Here is a 13,642-nt window from a genome sequence, read left to right on the forward strand (position 1 = left end):
CATCGCCCTCATTAACCATCATGTCATACAGTTACACACAAAAGGCACCCCTTCAAGCCAGTATCGACCCAATGACCTAAGGATACTTGTTTCTCTCACCTAGTCCTCTGAAGGGTGCATAAGGTGTAGAATTACTCAAGATTTGGATGCAGAAACTCATGCTTAACCACAAGTATGTAAGACTGAACATCTGGCTCTGAATATTAAATAGAGAAAAACCACAAACTTTCTGTCATAGTGATGACAATTCCTCATGGTTTTTCTAGCCATTAATCATTCCAGTCAGTCAGAGGCATCGCCCTCCTGTAACGTCATCTCTCTTTGTACAAGCACATTTGTCCTTCGAGCCAGAGTTGAACCAGCAACCTAAGGATGCCTATTACAGTCCTCCACTCTACCAACTGAGCTATCAAAGGACACACATGCCTCAGCTGTTCAAGTTTCAGATGCAGGAACTTTACCAAAGATTTGATTTGTTGAACCAAAGATTTACAGGACTCAATAATTACCTCTTAATGTTAATCAAATTAAAACAATGTGTGCTGCCAGTGGACTGCTGTACTGTGGCTAGAGGATTGCAGTTATCTGTATTTTTACTACAAGTCAGTTTATCTGCTCTGCCAAGAATCCCGACAGAAATCAACTGAATTGTTCAACTTAAGGTTGCAGAAACTGATGCCACAATTTGCTTTGTTGGACTGATCAACCGCCTTCAAATATTAATCAAACTATTAAATAATATATGTATATGTGCAGCCATTGTGCTATATCATATATTAGTGTATCTGAAGGGTTTTTTTTAAATCTGTGTCTCAAAGGTAACTGTCATTGTGGAGTTACAGTTGTTCTTTCACATCTCTATACATCATATCATCTTTATGATAAGGCAACGTCATCGTTCTAGTTAGTACAGATCTGCAGATCGTCGTTGTTCTTGAAAATCTGATCAAGATATTGTCGTTCTATAACTTCTTATGTGCACACAAAAGCCTCTTCTTTCAACAGCAATCTAAAGATTCCTGTGTTAGCCACCCACAGTCGTACACTCTACCAGATCCACTTTCAAAGGGCTCGTGAGTGGTGAAATTGTTCACCTTAAAAACAAATGGTTGTCCACAAAACATTTTGCAGGACAGCACCAAATATGAAATCCAAATGAAAATAAATCTGTCTGATATATAATAGCCTAGTGCATTAATGCTTGAGGATTATGGACTTCTGGTCTGAAAAGAATATCTGCAGCTAAACTCAAAGAAATAAAGTCACTTCCTCTGCTTTCACATCTCTAAAAATCATAGACACCTACAAAAGCTACCAACCTTCAAATGGCTCCAGCAACCTATGGACAGGGGCGTAATTTCCAGGGGGGTCAGGGGGGTTATGACGCCCCCAATAATCAGACCCAACCAATATAACCCCCCCAGTAAAATTATGAATTATCTTGCATAAATAGGCTGTTGATTTTCTTTATTTCAGTTATTACCAACAAAATAGTTGCATGTTTAATCATCTGGGAATTTACCCAGATTTATTTTTTTATTTAGACAGAGATCTTGACCCCCCCCCAATGTTCAGCACAAAGTTACGCCGATGCCTATGGAGCCCTTTGACCTGAGGTCCTCCATGCTAGCCAGTAAACTACTGAAGATAACATACACTGCACATACACAGTTAGATTCACTCACATCTGATTTCACAAAGCTGGCACTCAGCTCAACATTTCAGAAACTGGACTTTTCTATTCTTTATACTGAATCTGTGCTAATCCCTGCATCCTAAAAGGCTAACTACAGGAAAACTCTCCAGAGTCCCAAAGATAACTGTCATTTCAGACTTAAAGTTATCCTCTCTGCCTTTATATTGTTCCAAACAGAAAAATATCCCCCCAAAACACATCCTTTCAGCTGGAGTTAAACCAGAAACCCGAGGGCTAAACCTAACTTTATTATTTTGCCTTTAGTTTCCAGTTAAATTTACAGAGCCAAGGCCTTTAACTCGATAGTGCTGCTCTTTTCCCAGCCTCACTACCTCAGCTTTCTTCCTCAGTTTACTTTTGGGATTAAGTCTCTGGAACTGCGAAAAGGCTGTTCAGCACGAGCAGCTTTATCTTAACTGTCCAAAGAAAGCTTTTACCCTCAGTGACTCAGACCCTCCACCCCTTATTCCCACCAGGAGAGAGAAACGCAGTTACTCAACCTAATTTACTGTCCAGGGTGGTACAGGAAGTTGTCAACAGGGCCATCTTGTTTTATGTCAAAGGGGAAAAAGCCTCTTTATCTCTGTCAACGCAGAAATCACAGCTAGACGTTGGCTTTTGTGTTAATAATGAGGCATCGTGTTGGCACAGGCTTTGGTTATCCTTCTATTTAGTCTGTCAACTTTCTGGTGTTTGTGTTTGACTTAAACACTGTCCTGATTTACACCGTGAAGCTATTTAAAGTCTTTCAAGTGCTAAAGTAGAATATCCAGTCTAAGTTGAGTGTCTCGTGCTAAGCCGTTGTTTTTATACTTTCATTAGGAGGTTGGGGAAGGCTGGGAGATGCAAAAGGACGAAGACATAAATATTTATATCCAAATAATAATTTGAAACATAAAGGTTATTTAAGCAGAAAATATATATTAAAGATCCAGTTTTGTGAATAAATCCACTGTGGCCCTCTTTGTTGTATTTGTGAGTAAGAGGTTGCTTATTTGCTGTGAGGAGTTTGGATTTACAGGAAACTCCAACTGTAATCTACATCTGTTTTATCTGGAATCTGGAACTGTCTAGACTGTGTTTACGTGGGGAAAATTACATCTGCTCATTGACTTAATAAACAAGTGCAGCCCTTCTGTTGTGTACCTGAATACTTGAACTGAATGGCTCCACAATCTGAGGCAGTCCTTTTTCCTACTGATTCCAAGAAACAGGCACTTTTTTACATTTCTGGCACTTCATGATCAGGGGAACCCCATCAACACTCAGCCAATGCAAACAGCAAATTCGATGGTGATCTGCCTTTTACATTACAAGATGTTTTGTGAGAAAAGTTGTGATTTTGGCCCGAAAACTGAAAGAGGATCCAAAATGGAAAGTTAACATCCTCGAGGGATTTGAAAGTTCATGACACTATTCCCTGTAGATTTTAATATTTTTGTATGTTTTACGTAGAAATTGCGTCTCAATGGTTGTAAATATCCATGTTCAAAAGGTTAAAACAGCATTTTCCATGCATTTGATGTGTTCCCAAGAAAAAGGAGACCATGATTCGTGTCAGTAGCAACATATGGATAGGTTGATGATTGTTCTTGTTAAAAGCGAAGAACTTTTAAATGGTTTATAAGTCAAATCACACCAGGACAAATTATTGTGCCCTTTTTCACATCAGAAAACACTTCAATCAAGAAGCAATTGAAGTGCAGATATTAAGCTTTAATTAGAGGGGTTTAACAAACTTTTTGCATCAACTGTTTAAGAATTACCCCCATTTTTATAGACAGAGCCCCATTTTCACAGGCTCAAATCAAGTAACCAAAGGATTACAGAAGACAACTAATAAAAGGGAATATAGAATTATTTCTATGGTCAAAAAATGGTTAAGAAAAACACTTTTCAAGAAAATCTTGAGGAGATAAGTGTGTAATTATCAGGGTCTACAATCAAGAGACACCTTTATGAATGGAAACAAAGATGGTTTAGAGCAAGGTGCAAACCACTGGTTACAGGCAGATTAGATTTCACCAGAAAACATCTAAAGGAGCCTGCACAGTTACACAAAAAATATTCTTTGGACATAGGAAACCAAGATGAAGTTGGCTGAGAGTAAATATGTAGAAGGAGTCCAAATCATACCACATCATCTGTCCGAGACGTTTCTTCTAAGCCTTTTTAAAAAATTGCAGCACAGAGAGTAAACGACAAAAGTCATAAAGAAAATGAGCTGGTAAAAAGTGATATTATTCAACCAACCGCAGCTCTGCCAAATCTGATGCGAGTGAAATGAGTGGACAAAGTTCATCAAGTACAGTCATCTCAATAATCTCTGAATATGCCACAGTGGAAAAACTTTCTATTTAAAACGAAACCAGCCTGGTCTCTTTGGAGCGAGATTATGGTGGAAAGGGTTAACGCGAGTGCCTAAACAAACTATATGTCACAGTTCTTGTTATATTTATTGGTTTTGTACTCTTGTGTTTTCAGTTCTCCTTTCTCTGTCCTAATGTTTGCCAGTTTAAGCTGCTACTTTGAAGGATAGTTTTTTATGTGGCTCTTTGTATTTTTTACATCCTGGCTTTGTTTTTTCTTCCCTTTTCAACCTGGGTTTTGTTTCCCAATCATTGCCTGTGTCCCTGTGTTGCTGTACTCTTTTCTTTTCTTTTGTCCTCTGTTCCTTTGGTTTTTCCCTCAGTTAGCTCTAGTGATAATATCCTACCTGCAGCACTTTATTTTCCATTGATATCTCTTTTTTTTTACCCTCAGCCTTTTCGCCTCTGCATAGTCCTGCATTTGTGCAAGTTTAAGAACCGTGGGTAAATCATAAAACCACTTCTGGGGCTTCGGATATCAAACTCCAACTCTACCAACTGTATGTAAAAGGCCTTGGAAACAGGTCAAAAGAAACACACTTTCCAGCTCCACAAACGAGACCCGATTACAGAAAGACTTTGTCTCACAGTTTATTTGTAATCAGTGAGCAATAGCAAGACTACTGAAGAGGCTAAGAATGAAGTCAAAGTTGAAGTAATGGCTTAGAACGAGTGTACTTGCAGGGCTCCACATAAGTGAGCCACTGGGAAATCAAATGAGACTACCACACTGCAGCTCTGTTTATTTTTCCAGCACCGTATTGCCTCTCCTGGGCAAAGTAAAAAAAAAAAAAAAATAGACAACACTGGGAGCTTCTCTTCCTCGGGGAGATCATACACCCACCGGAGGGAAACTGTTTTCCTCCCAGCTTTGCCCCTTCACAACGGAAAGACAAAAAAACGCGCTGGTGGGCTCCTGCCAACTCTTGCAGCTGTACCATCCTCCCAAAAGGCATAATTTCCTTCCAAAGGCCTTTCCTCTTCCTGTTTTGTGGAATTCCACCATGTTGTTTTCTTTTTTTCTTTTTTTTTACCTCTTGTTTATTAGATGAGCAGCGATGCAATCACAGGAGGCCTACGGAAAATATTTTTGGTTCCTAAATTGGAAGCAGACCTCAGTCACTTTTCCTCTCCTCTGTGACCGGGCATTGAGTCATAATTGACCCTGTGTTTATCATAGCGTATCACGCTGAGATCAGAACAACTCTGTTGCAAGGGGGCGGCTTCATCAAAGCAAGGGCACCTCGCTTAGTCACTGATGAACAATCGCAAAGAAAGTGGAAAGAGAAAACAAGACTTGTCTGACCATCTGCTACAGATAAACAAAAAAGATCTTTGTGTTTCCTTCAAAGGAAATATGGAGGTTGGCCTGTAAATAATCTATACATTACTGTGAGATCACAGTTTCCAACTTTGCGTAGTTTGATAAACTCTGTGAAATGGCCTGAATTCTCTGTTGGCTTAGACATAAAAATGTCATTGGAAATACATGAATTTACAGCATTAATTGAAAGTTTCATATCATTTATCAAGCTTTCTTGAACATTTTGCACATTTCCCATCAACTGCTCTACAAGACGTGATTAAATTTACCCCAACTTTCCAAGGGAGGGTTCAGATGTCAGGTTGTCCCAGCTCTCAAATGCATTAGAAATTTTATGTCTCAGTAACAGTCGCAACAACCTGACAACTACTTGTTGTTTCGGTATCCCCTGATTGGTCATAGGAGATTGCTGATAGTCATTGTGAAGTTAGTCTTTAAGCTCCAGCCTAGCAGGCCTAAAACCCGGTCAGTGACTCCAGGTAATCATTAGTTATTAGAGAAAAATGTCTACTCCCTGATTGGTTGGTGAGTGGTTGCTTGCTATTGCCAGATGAAATTGGTTGCTAGGAGGTGCTGCCCCAAAAAACTCCTTGTGGTCGCTTTGGTTGCTGGCAGATTTCTGTGGAAGATACCAACTTGTCTGCAAACACTTGGCAACTACTTCCTGAACAGTTGTGAAAATGTGAAGATTGTGCTGCGAACTGGGAATGGAGACCGTTTGCTTACAAAGCCAAAAGTTTCACCTTTTCAAAACATGTTGGTTTCCGTGGTAAGGCACAACTTCTGTTCTCTGTTTCCAGTTAGTGTCACACTTTTTCAAGTTTCACTGCTGCTTAGGGGTTAGTTAGCAAGCGTTTGCAAAATCGTCATAATCTTTCATGCGAACTCCAGATGACTGCGGCAATCTAGCTGCGACCAAAGCAATCATAATCACAATTTCTGTTGCAGCACCCTCTTTCTGACTTTCAGGAACCATACAAATTTTTTCCCAGCGACCGGAGGCGTTATTTGTCATGCTAACATTCATTTTTAACACATGGAAGTGTTAAAAACAGCAGTTTATTTAGTTCCTAAAAATGTTCACAGCCAGGTACAAAAAAGGCTTTGGGTAGTTTTTCCATTATAAAAACTGTACAATGGGTGATTTTAAAAGATAATTCATCTGTTTGGACATAGATAAGGTTTAAAGTTGGCGTTTTATTATAGTATTCTGTTACTCAGCACCGGTTAGCAGATGTGTGGCCTGCAGCTTGCAACCCAAACTTGCTAGTGTTAGCGGATGACTTTCCAGCAAAGGCCGACTTAAGCATCTATTCTATGTGGAAACATCCTCAGCATTCATCTGCCTGTGGCTCGGATTTTGTAGTCGTACCACCAGTTTTCAACTCAGAAATCAGGGTAGATTCTCAACTTTTTGCTGGGTTAGCTCTCTATCTTATTAAAATATGCTTACATCGCACCATGACTGGTCCAAACTAGCACTGAGGTGGCTGTGTTCCTATTTTTCTTTCTTATTGGTTCATCCTCAAGAGACTAACTCAGGAAATACTGTTTCAATCTGAAGTGTCTGCCAGTAATGATGATTCACTCCCATTTCCATCTGTTTCACATCATAAAAACATCCCTGGGAGTATCTTTTTTTTTAAAGGTGAATGCCTATGTTGCCCCTTTGCAGAGATTAGCTGTGCCTTGCTCCATGAGGTCGAGCCTCATCGACTGGTAAACTGAAAGAAGATAGCAACCTATTATTCATCCACAGTAATCGCACCCCTTGCTCCCTCGCACTGCTCACTGTCCTGATTTATCATCCCCAGCCATGGGAAAGGTCAAAGTTGACTGTCTACGTCCTGTAGCTACATGAATTGATGAGATGCTTAAATATGTCCTACATTACTTGTGCTGTGGTGTTGTAACGTTGAGAAGGGCAGGAGACAAAATGGGAGCAGGAAGCACACCCCAGGACAATGGTATCATGCATCCTGCATCTGCTGTTTGAGCACATTAACTTACTTTGAGGTCCCTCCAAGAAGATTGTTTTTGAGAGTTCAGGTGGACTCAGTTTGGGGTTTGGCTGTTTGTTTTACAAGCAGGACAAAATGTTGGGCTTTAGGCTGTGAGAGAAACAGGGAGTCGGGCCAGATTTCACATTTATTGTCCACATGCTGGCCTAAAGCTGGCTGGCACTACAATAGGATTGTTTTTTTTCCCCTTAGAACATAACCTGGATCTGTTACTAATGGTGATTATGAGTGTGGTGTTTGCCCAAAAACAGCTGCATCCAAAGTTGCCAAAAAAAGCTTAGTTATAGCACCAAAAGCAGAGGCAAAAAACAGGGAAACATCATTAATTCACAAGTGGCAACATTAAATATGATTTTCTAATATGAGGTGTAAATAACTGTGTAAAACCTTTCTATGTCGGCCCCGAGGAACATAGTCTGCAGCCATGGTGAATAAATGGCAAGAAGTGCAGTCAAATAAACTCAAGCCTGAGGAATGCTGCTTGGGCCCCAGTGATAAATCACAGGCATTTTCAAGGAAACTCCTACCCAACCCTTTACGCCCATAATCTTTCCTACTGAGGTCTCCAACAATGAGAACAACAACTATTGTTGAGAACAATGCAATCAGACCACCAAGCACACTGCTGCCTTTTGTGGTCTTAGTCATTTGCTCTGGGTCAGTGCTTGTAATAAGGTCAGCCGTAGGGATTGTTTAGTTTCGCAGATGTTTCATCAGACATACTTCAGGTTTCATCAGCACTTTAAGATTAATGGGATTAATAGGAAAAATGTGTTTGTAACAATTTGCTCATTATGTGGAACAATATCCGGGCCTTTCATGATATAATCAAGACAAGTATACAAATGGAGGAACTGCAGGTTTCAACATTACTGATGGCTTTGTGACAGCTCACTTCTGTCTCCTAAAATGTATGTATGCGTGGTGAAAATACTGTGCACATGACATTTGTTGGACACTACAGAGGCGATGGACAGGCTGCCAGATAAGGTCAGGCAGTAGTCTCCAAGGACTGTGATGTTTACAGATGACGCTGGGATCTATGGTGAGAGAGTGCAGGGTGTATCAGGGCATCTGGGATGATTTGTGACAGAAAGATAGCAGTAAAAGTGAAAAGGAATGTTTAAAAGTTGGTGGTGAGACCTGTTATGGGTTATGGTTTGTAGACTGTGGTGCTGGAAAAAAGCATCTGGAGGTGGCAGAGCTGAAGATGCTCTTAATACCTTGGGGATGAGCAAGATGGAGAAGATTAAAAATGAGTACAAAAGAGGGACAGCTCAGGCTGAGCAGTTTGGAGAACTGGAGGTTAGAGATGCAAGACCGAGATGGTTTGGACATATGTAGAAGAGGAAGAGAGGATATGCTGTCTTTATCCTGTCTTCCTTCTCTCACCCCAACCGGTCGCAGCAGATGGCCCCGCCCCTCCCTGAGCCTGGTTCTGCCGGAGGTTTCTTCCTGTTAAAAGGGAGTTTTTCCTTCCCACTGTTGCCAAAGTGCTTGCTCATAGGGGGTCATATGATTGTTGGGTTTTTCTCTGTATCTATGAAGCGCCTTGAGGCGACTTTTGTTGTGATTTGGCGCTATATAAATAAAATTGAATTGAATTGAATATGCTGGACAATGAGCAAAGAATGGCAGGCAGGAGGAAAAGAGAAAGATCACTAAAGGAGGTTCATGGATGTAGTAAAGGGGGACATGCAGAGGGTGGTTGTGGCAGAGGAGGATGCTAGGGATGGAGTGAGATGGAGGCAGATGATCTACTGTGGCTGAAAGAGCAACTGAAAGAAGAAGAAGGAAGAAAGACTCTGGAGGAGGATGCTGGGGTGGATGGTGGGTGTACAAAGTTTGACTGACTCTTGGTTCCGAGTCCCATTTGTGGTTAGAATTAGACAGCCAAAACATTACACATAAAAAATGGTTGTTTGAACACCACGTTAAGATGTCACATTCACATCAATAAACTGTAATTACTCAATTTTGTACGAATATTTTTCAAAAATTCTCACTTTGAATTTCATGTCGAGGATAACGGTTTATGTAGGCCTTGATTGTTGTTGTTCTTCTTTCATAATGCAGGATTTTTTTTTTTTAAATGGCAGACAAGTCTGCACTGCAGGCAGGCTCTCTGAGCAATCAGGCTCACAGATCTGCTGCTTGAAATAACCGATATTTAGATGACAAACTTCATAAATATCATCTAGGAAAACTTTGAGATCTTCCAGGTAATCAGCTCGAGGGACATATGGAGGATATGGACATCCAAGTTCAAAAAAGATGAATAAAAATGGATTTATTGAGGGATAGTTTATGAAAAAAAGAGCTGCTGTCATAAATAATAAGATACAAATCAATAAATTAGGATAACTAGTTTACCTATCAAACCTTTAGTCTAAGGAGCTTGGAAAGAAAAGCTTAAAACTTAAGAAGTGGCTCAGCGCTGTCTTGCTGAAATAAAAAGACCTTCCATGATTCACCTTCACAGATATCCGTACTTGGCCACGTGCACTAATCCTCCAACGTATGGTAGAGATGATGGCTTTTGAGCTGTGCACTCATATCAAGCTGGATGAGCTGCATGTATAATATTTATATTTATTTATTATTATTTTGAGGCAGCACAGTGATCAGCACTTTCGCCTCACAGTACATGAATGAAATGAGGCATTTCCCTCTGGGTATTCCAGCTTCCTCGACGGTCCAAAGGCCTCAGGTGAACTGATGATGACATGATAAATAGACTGACTGTGTTAGCCCATCTCTGAAATAGATGCACTTTGCCTCTGTTATCATCAGTTCATCTTAAACAAACTCACACTCAAAGAAGGCGAGGACCTCACAGGACGGTCTGTTTTTGGGTTCCGGGGCACACAGACAGTCCACGCTGTGATTTCCACTACAAAGCCATGTCTGTTTGCAGTGTCATGTTGCCTCAGGGCCTGAAGATCACAACCTTTTCATAATGTTTTTCTGACCTTTTTCCTTGTGTACAGAGACTTCCCCGAATCTTTTAATAATATTATGTTCTGTTATCTGTGAAATCCCCGAATCCTTTCTAATTTTTCTAAAAAATAACATTGTTCATAATTTGTTAAACTACCTTCCCACTCAGGCTTTCACAGTATGATGAACCTCTCACGTCTCTAATCTTCGGAAAGACTAGTCCTCTCTCCCACTCATGCTACTGGTCTGATGCCAGTTAACCCAATCTGATGGGAGATCCTGTGATGAGTGTAGCCAATGTAGCAACTTAAAAAAAAACAAAAACGTGTTGCTGACATTAAGTTAACACTTCCCAGTATTTCAGCATTTCAAGTCTTATTTATGAAACAATGCTCTAAAAACCAAGAAGCTTAAAACAACTTTATGCTCATGCTTCCTAAACACAGAGGCTGTTCCCTGAAGCGGTTTTTCAGTCAGGTGAGAAAGCAGAGCAGCGTAAACCGTGTTTTCCTGTGGGACTCTGGCACCGCTCGCCCAGCAGGGGGGCAGGATGGAGGGACGCTAAGTCAGCACGCTCCTAAACAGAGCCACATGTCTGCAGGTTGAGGCCAGCCAATCAGACTCTGCTGGGTGGACCTGAGCCCTTGAGAACCCACTGGATCATTTACAGCATGAGGAGGGAGAAAGCACCAGTGCATGGCTGGGCTCTACAAGGGAGTGTGCGGTTAGGCTTTTACAAGCGACAAACTTAAATAAACAGGAAACCTGGCTCACATGGACATCACGATGCAGTAAATAGGTTTTTATACTTGCCTGCAGGAGCAACTATAAATCCTGGAAACATTATGGAGGCTGCCGTAGCTGTTTACAGGCCAAAAGTGAGAGGATGCATGATGGTTACGTACAGCCAAACAGGTCTCGTGTCACTCTATAAAAAAACGGTTTGCAAATGTGTTGCAGTTCAAGAGGTGGAGAATGTGTAAATGAAAAAAAGGGCTCTTGTCAAACTGTCACTGTGTGCAAGAAAAAAAGATGCGAATGTTCCCAATTTTAAAGTCTGGCATTCACACTGAGAATGACACAGCTGCCCGGTATAAAACGTGTACTGCTCAGTTTCCTGAAGCACCTGCAGAGGAAAAACTGGTTTTCGCTAAGCAACAGTCTGCAGCAGTCGCTCAGCACATTCAGGTTACAGGTCAAAGGTGAGAAAGAAAAGTATGTGGAGGATATTTCTCTTTGCTTTTCCAAGCAAAGCAGTTCAACATGACAGAAAGTGCATGTGTAATTCTTTCGTTTTGTTTTGCCAGGCGGGGAAATCCCCAAATTACCGTTTCAATAAAGCCTTGTCACAAAAGCCGTCTGGTTCTGAAGAAGTGGTGAACTGATGTGTTTTTATTGCCCACCAATTCTTAGTCATTGCATGTGGAGGTCATCCAGCTGTCCTGATAACCTTCATTATACTTCCCTCAAAAGAGATCGGGTGGAGGTGGAGGGGTGGGCGTATTAGACTCCTCCAGCTTTAACTGAAGAAGTCTATTACAAAGTAGAATATTTAGACAGAAAACTGCATATAAAGGCACGTGCTTTGAAATTGTGAATAAAAAGCAGTAGAAATCCTGATCTGTTAGAGCAGGGGTGTCCAACTCCAGGCCTCGAGGGCCGGTGTCCTGCAGGTTTTAGACGTCCTTGATCCAACACAGCTGATTTAAATGGCTAGATTACCTCCTCAACATGTCTTGATGTTCTCCAGAGGCCTGGTAATGAACAAATCATGTGATTCAGGTGTGTTGACCCAGGGTGAGACCTAAAACCTGCAGGAAACCGGCTCTCAAGGCCTGGAGTTCGACACACCTGTGTTAGAGCATTAGACTGAGCGGTGCGTTTTTTCTATCCAGGTTTGGTTTTACTGCTGCAGTAGTGCGTTTGGGATCATTGTCAGGCTGAAAATGGAGCTGTTGCCAATCAGATACTTTTCACGTAGATTTGCAGGGAAAATCAAAATCTTATGGTAATTTTCAGCAGCCCCAAACCATGACAGAGGCTCCACTGTGTCTCACAGACAGGTATTGTTGTAATAGGGGTGCAAGTGCCTCTCCTTTGACTCTCCTCTGTACATACTGACAATTTCAAACTTGGATTCATCGCTCCACAAGACCTGTTTGCACTGATTTTTAGTCCAGTTCTTGGCAAATTAATATAATTTGACATACCTCAACCTTTTCTCCCCATTTCCCTTCTTTAAGAATGGCTTTTTAAGGACACGCTGCACATCATGCTTTTTGCCCTTTGGGAATCACCTTGTTGTTACAAAAATACTTTAAAAATGTAAAACCCTGTCTGAAAAAAAAAAAAAAAGAAAAATGGGGTTTTTTTTAGTTCCTTGTGTGCCCTCATGTGCTTAAATGACTCATAGATCAGTGATTAGTGGCGTAACAAACAAAAAACCTTCCTCTGAAAAAGGTCATGAACAAGGCCTGGACTACAAATGAGTGAAAAGCAGCCAGTGTCCAAAAAAAAAAAAAACATTCAGGAAGTTTGGCTTGGACCCAAAATCTAAAGAAATAAGGTCTGTGAAGACTTTTGCACAGTACTGTATGGTAAAAAAAAATTAACAGTGTGTGAGTAGGTATGTAAAAAGCTCCATTTTTAAGTTCTTTTTCAGCTTTTTACCTGCTCAGCTCTCTAAAGATTAACTTTATTGCTCTTAAATGTGTGAAATAACAGAACAGATCTGTTCACCCCATCCTTGCAAGTTTGGGAAATTGTCTTCATTAAATACCAGTAAAAACAGGCTTTTCTAAAACACACGGAGGCCTCCAGCCAGACACAGACGTGCGTTTGCAGCCTAATCGCATCCTGATCGATTTGGGTCGTCTTCTGTTTTGCTGTCAATCACCTATCTATGCCTCACAAGCAGCGACGTGAAGATTATAGGCGTTTAATGTAAAATGAAAGAAAGACAAACAAACAAAAAAAAGCAGCAAAAGCTCCCTCTGAACAGGAATTTTACAAGAAACGGGGCAGCTTTTCTCTCAAAGCTTCACATATTCCAGTGTAGTAAGAAAAGAAACCTGAATGCGCACGGTGCCGATGTGCTGGTGTTTTTGTGGCGTGAGGTCAAGTTCATCATCATGTTTTTCCAAAAGCCTGAAGGGAAAATGAAAATGGACAAACCTCACCAGACAAACATTATTCAAAGCAGAGGAATTTCTCCCTGTCAAGGATGGACGGGGTTTTTTTTGTTTGAAACTCTTTGTTTTCAAACAATTGGACCGAGACAAACACAACCGGC

General features: G+C 40.9%; 1 non-coding gene across 1 annotated transcript; it reads right to left on the minus strand.

Moving 5' to 3' along the window:
* Positions 1-338: 338 nt before the first annotated feature.
* Positions 339-416, minus strand: trnay-gua (transfer RNA tyrosine (anticodon GUA)). Its single transcript is given in 2 exon segments — positions 339-374; positions 380-416. It is a non-coding gene; the product is annotated as a tRNA-Tyr (tRNA).
* Between the last annotated feature and the right edge of the window lie 13,226 nt (positions 417-13,642).

This window comes from Pundamilia nyererei, unplaced genomic scaffold (genome assembly GCF_000239375.1).
Source record: "Pundamilia nyererei isolate P.nyererei 1_Seehausen unplaced genomic scaffold, PunNye1.0 scaffold00015, whole genome shotgun sequence".
NCBI classification, from domain to species: domain Eukaryota; kingdom Metazoa; phylum Chordata; class Actinopteri; order Cichliformes; family Cichlidae; genus Pundamilia; species Pundamilia nyererei.